The 7,500-nt window shown below is 42.0% G+C and overlaps 1 protein-coding gene across 1 annotated transcript in view; it reads left to right on the forward strand.

Annotated features, from left to right (window-relative positions):
- Positions 1-7,500, forward strand: part of osp (myosin phosphatase Rho interacting protein outspread) — a 156,694-nt gene that overhangs the window by 88,507 nt on the left and 60,687 nt on the right. The window lies entirely within an intron of this gene.

Raw genomic sequence — 7,500 nt, forward strand, 5'->3', positions numbered from 1 at the left:
AACTTTGGGAATAGGGTTGCGAGAAGCAGACCGAAAAAGACCTGGGATGAGGTCATAGATTGTAACTTCAGGGATAAGGGACTGAATCGGGAGACTGCCAGAGATCGAGCAGCGTGGAGAGTCGCCATTAGGTGATCAAGGCCGACGCATGCAAGCATGTTGGAGAGAGAGAGAGAGAGAGAGAGGGAGAGAGAGAGAGAGAGAGAGAGAGAGAGAGAGAGAGAGAGAGAGATTATCATACTCCTGCACTGAATGAGCAGTACCCATTTACTTTCAACTGCTGGAGATTTTTATGTTCCTTTCATGATTGAGGAGTAACTTCAGCAGGGGTACCCATCAGAATGGTACAGAATTTGAAAATCAGGAGCCCCTCAGGGTACAATATCATTCACATAAGTAGCTGGTGTTATCGTAACGTTTCTTGCCGTAATGGTACCTTTTTTTTTTTTATCCCATGCTCTTAAAGGCTGAAAAACGCTGCAGAATACGTTGGATGGTTGAAGCGAAATTAATTTGTTAGGTTAGGTTAGTTAGTAGGTCAGATTAGGTTAGATCTGATTTCGATTAAAACTTCTGGCTTTTAATCTGGTTAGTAAGAAGGACCAAAATGCATTGAGACAGTAGCACTTGTTGGCGTTTGAGCTGAACATATACCACAGTCGTAAGTTTGTATCACTCTGAAAGTAGACACTAGTGGGGTGAGAACACACATATAATAGATAACTCCAGGCTTTGAACACTTGTTAAGTTGGCTGTGATAGTTGGTGTAGCAGTGATGCGGTTTTAATGGGGTATTGTCGCCTGTTTGTGTATTTTGAGACGTGGGTTACGACTGTGAGGGGTGATGCTAAGAGGGATGGGGGAGAATTGGATGTTTATGTGTTTATTGCGTCACTGCTGCTTTGAATAATGTTGATATTTCGTCTGTCTATCTAGTACCAAACGCCTTAATCCCGTGAGGAGTGGCCATAAACAAATCGCCTCCATGTCGCCCTGTCCCCCGCCATTTCACAGCCCTCCTCTCAGTCCACACCCCCTTCTCTCATACACCTCTCCACTCCATCCCTTCATCTCATCCTCGGCGTCTCCCTCCTTCTCCTCCTCACCTCACTCTCATACACTCCTCGTTAGTCTCTCGCTGTCTTTGTGATGTTGTTATTTTGCTGCCTCGAGTGTTACTGAATTGTTTGAATGAGAAAAGAACGTAATTTTTATCATTATAATTGATTAGTCTTGGGTTAGTGGAAGTTTCTAGAGAAGGGAAAGAGCTTGTATGCAGTCTTCTTGGATTTGGAGAAAGCATATGACAGAATGGAGAGACAAGGAATGAGGAAATTATTAAGAATATATAGAGTAAATAGGAAGCTGCTGAAGGCCGTGAAGAGTATGTATGAGGGTGCTAAGGCTGCAGTGCGTGTGGATGGTAAACTGAGTGAATTTTTATCTGAAAGTTGGATTGAAACAGGGATCTGTCATGTCTCCATGGTTGTTGAGTCTGTACAGTATATGAAAGAGATACGAGGGAGGGCAGTGGATGTTGGAGTGGCCCTAATGAGAGAGGGTGGTGTTTGGAAACTTCCTGTACTGTTGTTTACAGATGATACTGTATTGTTAAGTGAGGACGAAGGGGAGCTGCAAGGCTTGGTGGATGAGTTTGGGAGAGTGTAAGAAATGGAATCTAAAGGTGAATGTAGGGAAGAGTAAAGTTATGGTCTTCGAGAGAAATGAAGTCAGTGAATATACAGTGAGGTTGGATGAGGAGGAAATGGAAAATGTGAGTGCATTTAAGTACTTGGGTAGTGTGATGAGTAAGGATGGAAGTTTGGAGGATGAAGTGCTTGAAAGGGTACAACAAGGAAGAAAGGTTGCTGGTTCCTTAAAAGCAGTGATAAGAAATAGGGAAGTGAGCATGGAAGAGTGAGAGCAGTGGAAATGAGTTCTTTGAGATAAGCATACGGAGTCACATGGAGAGACAGACTGACAAGTGAGGATGTGAAGGAGCGTTGTTGTGTGGATGTGGATGTGATAGGAAGCGTTCGGAGAATACACTGAGGCGGTTTGGTCATGTGGAGAGGATGGTGAGTGAGAGACTGATGAGGGAAGTGTACAGGGTATGTGAGTGAGGGGGAGAGGGAGGGAGAGGCCGAGGATGAAACTGAGGGATGGAGTGGAAAGGTATATGAGAGAGGGGTGTGAGCTGGGGAGAGGGCAGTGAGATGGCGAGGGACAGGACGACATGAAGGGGATTTGTTTGTGGCCACCCCTTACGGAATTGAGGCGTCTGGCAGTAGATAGATAGATAGTCTGGCGTTGCTACTACTACTACTGCTACCACAGCTACTACGAAGATGATGATTATGGAATGTATCTGATGAGTTTTTAGAGTTCTGTCATTACCATCATCATCATCATCATCATCATCATCACCACTACCACCACCACCACCATCATCGTCATCATCATCACCACTACCACCACCACCATCATCATCATCGTCATCATTATAATCATCACCACCACCACCATCCTCCTCCTCCTCCTCCTCATCATTATCATCATCATCATCATCATCATCATCATCATCATCATCATCAATACTGATTTTACCAACTAGAATTGAGTGAGACTAGGGAATGAAAAGATAAATAAGTATAATAATAATAAACGGGCTACGAATTTAAAAGAAAAATTATTGAAGTTTAAAATATGGAAAAAAAATCCAGGTTCATTGGACCATTGTGAAGCCATTACACTGTATTGAAAGATTGTCCTCTCTCTCTCTCTCTCTCTCTCTCTCTCTCTCTCTCTCGCTCTCTCTCTCTCTCTTTTCATTGCTGAGCTGTAACATTAACACTTGGAGACGGTGCTAGTCACGAAGAAGTGCCATGGAGAGGATGTAGAGCCATAGTATTGCCTTATTCTGCCAGTGAGCTACGTGAAATTAGCTGCAAAAGGACGAAGATCTGGGCCAAGTTGAAGTGAAAGGATTATAGTGTTGGAATAATTATACGGTGTTTGGGTTGAATAATTATACAGTAAAAGACTCATCATTTTTTCAGTAGCACTTCTTCGTGACTTGCACCATATTCTAGCGTTAAATCTACTGTTACATCTGAGCATTCAAGATGGGGAGATGGCAATTTTGGGCCAAGTTAGAGTGAAAAGAGTATAGGCTAGGACAGATAGGGGCAAAAGTTAGTCTGTTGTTCCACTTCATCTGCGTCACAGGGCATGTCCGTCACTTTCCTCCCTCATGCATTATTTTTAAGAGAATAATCTGTGGGAAGGCAAATACACCAAATCTCCCTCTGTTCGGAAAATATTACCCAGCAGAGGAAAGTGAGAAGCAGAGGAGGTGAAGTAGAAGTGGCTATGTGTCTGAATGTACTCGTAAACACACACTACTGGAAATGCCTTGTTTCTTTATTGGTAAACTGAGTACTTAATAGAAGAAGAAAAAGAAGTAGTAGTAGTATAAGTAATAGCAGTAGTAGTGGTAATAACAGAAGTGGTAACAGTAGTAGTAGTAATAATAATAACAGAAGTAGTAGTAGTAATAGTAGAAGTAATAATAACAAGTAGTAATAATAGTAGTAGTAGTAATAGTAGTAGTAGTAGTAGTAGTAGTATAAGTAGTAGTAGTATAAGTATGCTTCATGATGAGGAAATGAACTCACACACACACACACACACACACACACACACACACACACACACACACACACACACACTCTCTCTCTCTCTCTCTCTCTCTCTCTCTCTCTCTCTCATTCCCTCTCCCCCTCTCACTCTCCCTTTCCCTCTCCCTCCTTCCTCTCTGAACAACTTAGACAGACAGACAACGTAAACCCGGACGATTACAACAACGACACTGAAACAGGATAGTGACATGCGTGTATATACGAACGCACTGATAACGTTCAATATCTCTTTTGCAATCCCGGATCTTGCCCAGGGTACCATAGTAATTTATCGAGGGAAGCAGGATTATTTTTAACATTACGTCAGTGGTCATAGAAGGTAATTGAGTTGTTAAGATTGAAGGACTGGTGAAAGTGTAGGGGTGTGTGTGTGTAGATAGATAGATAGGTAGATAAAGAGATAGATAGATAGATAGATAGATGTGCAACTATAACCGCACTGATAAAACTTGTGTTCTGACGTAAAATGAAGCTTACACACACACACACACACACACACACACACACACACACACACACACACACACACACACACACACACACAACCTATTCAGTACGAGGACGTCTTTATTTACCATGTTGTTGTTGTTGTTGTTCTTCTTCATCATCATCATCATCATCATCATCAGCAGCAGCAGCAGCAGCAGCAGCATCTTCTTCGTCTCCGTCTCCTCCTTCTCCTCTCTCTCTCTCTCTCTCTCTCTCTCTCTCTCTCGTAGCTGTTGCCCATCCTTTTCTTAGGGGAGACGTCCTTAAGCTAAATGATATGATTTGGAGATTGCAACAAAAACAACAATAATAGTAGTAGTAGTAGTAGTAGTAATAATAATAATAATAATAATAGTAGTAGTAGTAGTAGTAATAATAATAGTAGTAGTTGTAGTAGTAATAGTAATAGTAATAGTAGCAGTAGTAATGATAATGGTAGTGGTAATAATAGTAGTAGTAGGTAATAATAATAATATATAATAATAATAGTAGCAGTAGTAGTAATTATAGATGTGTAAAGCTGAAGACACGAGGGTAGAGTGACGAAATGATCCCCTGCTGAGACGACTTAGTGTGTGGTGGCCAACTCTCCCGGAGATAGCTGAGAGAGAGAGAGAGAGAGAGAGAGAGAGAGAGAGAGAGAGGTGGTCTGTGTATATGCAGCATGAGAGAGAGAGAGAGAGAGAGAGAGAGAGAGAGAGATTGCCAAGTAGTTTAAGGCGGTATGTGTATGTTTATTTTTATTATTGTGTGTGTGTGTGTTTGTGTGTGTGTGTGTGTGTGTGTGTGTGTGTGTGATATTGGTCTGTTCCGCTGACACTCAATTTTCTATTTCGTAATATATCGTGGTCTTTCCTTACCATTTCCCTCACATTCTCCATTATAACCCTTTCACCTCCACAAACATCCATATGTCATCCAAACCTGTGTGTGTGTGTGTGTGTGTGTGTGTGTGTGTGTGTGTGTGTAGCAGGAGCGTTGGGACCCTGGACTAGGCTTCTCATACCCTGACATTTATGACAAGGTTAACCAGCCTCACGAATCCCTGAGCGGCACAGTGTTAGCAGTTTACCCCAATCACCCCTCGAATCTGAGTCTTTACCTGCCCCATCTACTTGAAGCGTCTGAATCCACTTAACCACTAAATGTCAGTTGGCAATTCCTCATCCAACGCAGTCAATTGTCTCCTGGATTACCACAAAAAAAAAAAAAAAACTATCACCCACTACAGTCACTTTAAGGTTGCTCCACATCGAGTGAGTGGATGGTGAGCGCACCCACTTAGCACATGGGCACTGCTTTAGACTTTCATCCTCAGCCGTACTTGACTATATATATATATATATATATATATATATATATATATATATATATATATATATATATATATATATATATATATATATATATATATTTTTAACGGCCTAAAACTGCCCCCTCTCCATCCTACATGCTCAGTTACAACAAGAAATGAACACCAGAATATGATGCTAGTCACGAAGAAGTGTTGTAGAAAGGATGTAGAGGTATAGTCTGTTCGTGCCACAGGGCTAGGTGAAATAATTTGGAGAAGGACGAAAAATTTGGGCCAAGTTTAGGTGAAAGACTATAACATCATTTTAGTGTTAATCTCTTCCTATAGATCAGCGTTCAAGATGGAGACATAGTATTTTATTTATTTATTTATTTTTTTTTTTTTTTTAGCCAAGTTAAAGTGAACAAGGTGTAGTGAAGGAAGACGGTGAGTGTGGGAATGTGTACAGATCCCCCGGCGTGAATTATGGGTGTGAAAGAACCCATTCAGTGTACCCTTGTGACTGGCAACATTTGGGGGGAATTGCCGGGCTTTTGAGGTCCCGGAACTGAGACGCTGACCACTCGCTTGTGTAAGAGGCAGAGGTGGAAGCGACGCGACATGTTCCTGTTTATTTACGTGTTATGGCCCAATGCTAGCAAGGCGAGGCGATATAGTGTGTGTGTGTGTGTGTGTGTGTGTGTGTGTGTGTGTGTGTGTGTGTGTGTGTGTGTGTGTTTCACCCATATCTCGAAAGCAGTGGACGAATTTTCAGCAAACCTTCAGGAAATAGCAACTATGTGGATGCGTAGAAGCCTGTTACTTTTGGTGAGGATTTGATCAAAGACGACCCAATGCCAGCCCCCATTTATACATCATTCATCATCCAATCTTACGTTGCCCCATAAGGAGCGTAGGAGCCCGGGGCTAGGCAAGTTGATCCTGACATTTAAGATGAAAGTGACCAACCTCACTCATCCCTGAGTGGCATTACATGAGCAATAAACCCCAACCACCCCTTGGATATAAACTTTCACTGGCTGAATCCGACTGGAGCGCCATAATTACCCACTTAAACCACCACGCGCCAGTAATTGGTTATATGGTTACCACCCAGCGTAGTAAATGGTTTCCTGGTGTACAGGAAACCATTTGGCTTGTCATTAAGTGTAGAGTCACCCACAGGCAGAAGGAAGAGAAAAGAACGGAAGAAAGAAAGAAGAGGATGTGTAAAACCCGTAGGCAGAAGGACGAAGAAAGAACGAAGGAAAGACAGAAGAGGATGGAAGAAAAGGAGGAAGGAGGAGAGGAAAGGGCACACATCCGAGAGCAGCACTACATCGAGTGAGTGGATGGTGAAATCCCCCACCTACCACTGTCCATATACAGTATACGAGTATACAGTATACACGAGTATTTTTTATGTGGATTGACATTTTTGAAACGCGGTGACTGAATGCCGTAGAGTTTTGCTAATTTTTATAGCTCGCCTTTAGCAAGGCGAGGAGTGTGTGTGTGTGTGTGTGTGTGTGTGTGTGCTGTCAGAATAAATCGTCTTCAATATTGGTTTGTAGGTAGCTTGTACCAGAGCCAGTAACATATTCTGGCGGGCGATTAGCATTCGGCCTCCGAACGTTTTGTTTCATTTCTTTAATTATTTATTTACTTATGTTAGGTTTTTATTTATTGTATTTATTTATATTTATTTACTTATTTTCGCAAGATCCTGGAGATGCCTGGTAAATGAGAGTGGCTTGTGTGTTGATGATGGTGTTGTCAATTATGTTTTATGTTCATACCTTCCACTTGTAATTTCAAATAAATGAGTGTCGCGTGCTTACTCTGTTATTATTGTCATTATTTACTGTTCTTTGTTCTTACCTTTCCCCTGAGATGCGAGGGATATGAGAGCGGTGCATGCTTACTTCATTGTTATTGTTCTTTTTCTTATTATGTCAGTACCCAGACGCCTTAATCCCGTAAGGGGTGGCCACAAACAAATCGCCTCCATGTCTC

This window comes from Coenobita brevimanus, chromosome 41 (genome assembly GCF_032717465.1).
Source record: "Coenobita brevimanus isolate Jiangsu-jjx chromosome 41, ASM3271746v2, whole genome shotgun sequence".
Taxonomy (NCBI): Eukaryota; Metazoa; Arthropoda; class Malacostraca; order Decapoda; family Coenobitidae; genus Coenobita; species Coenobita brevimanus.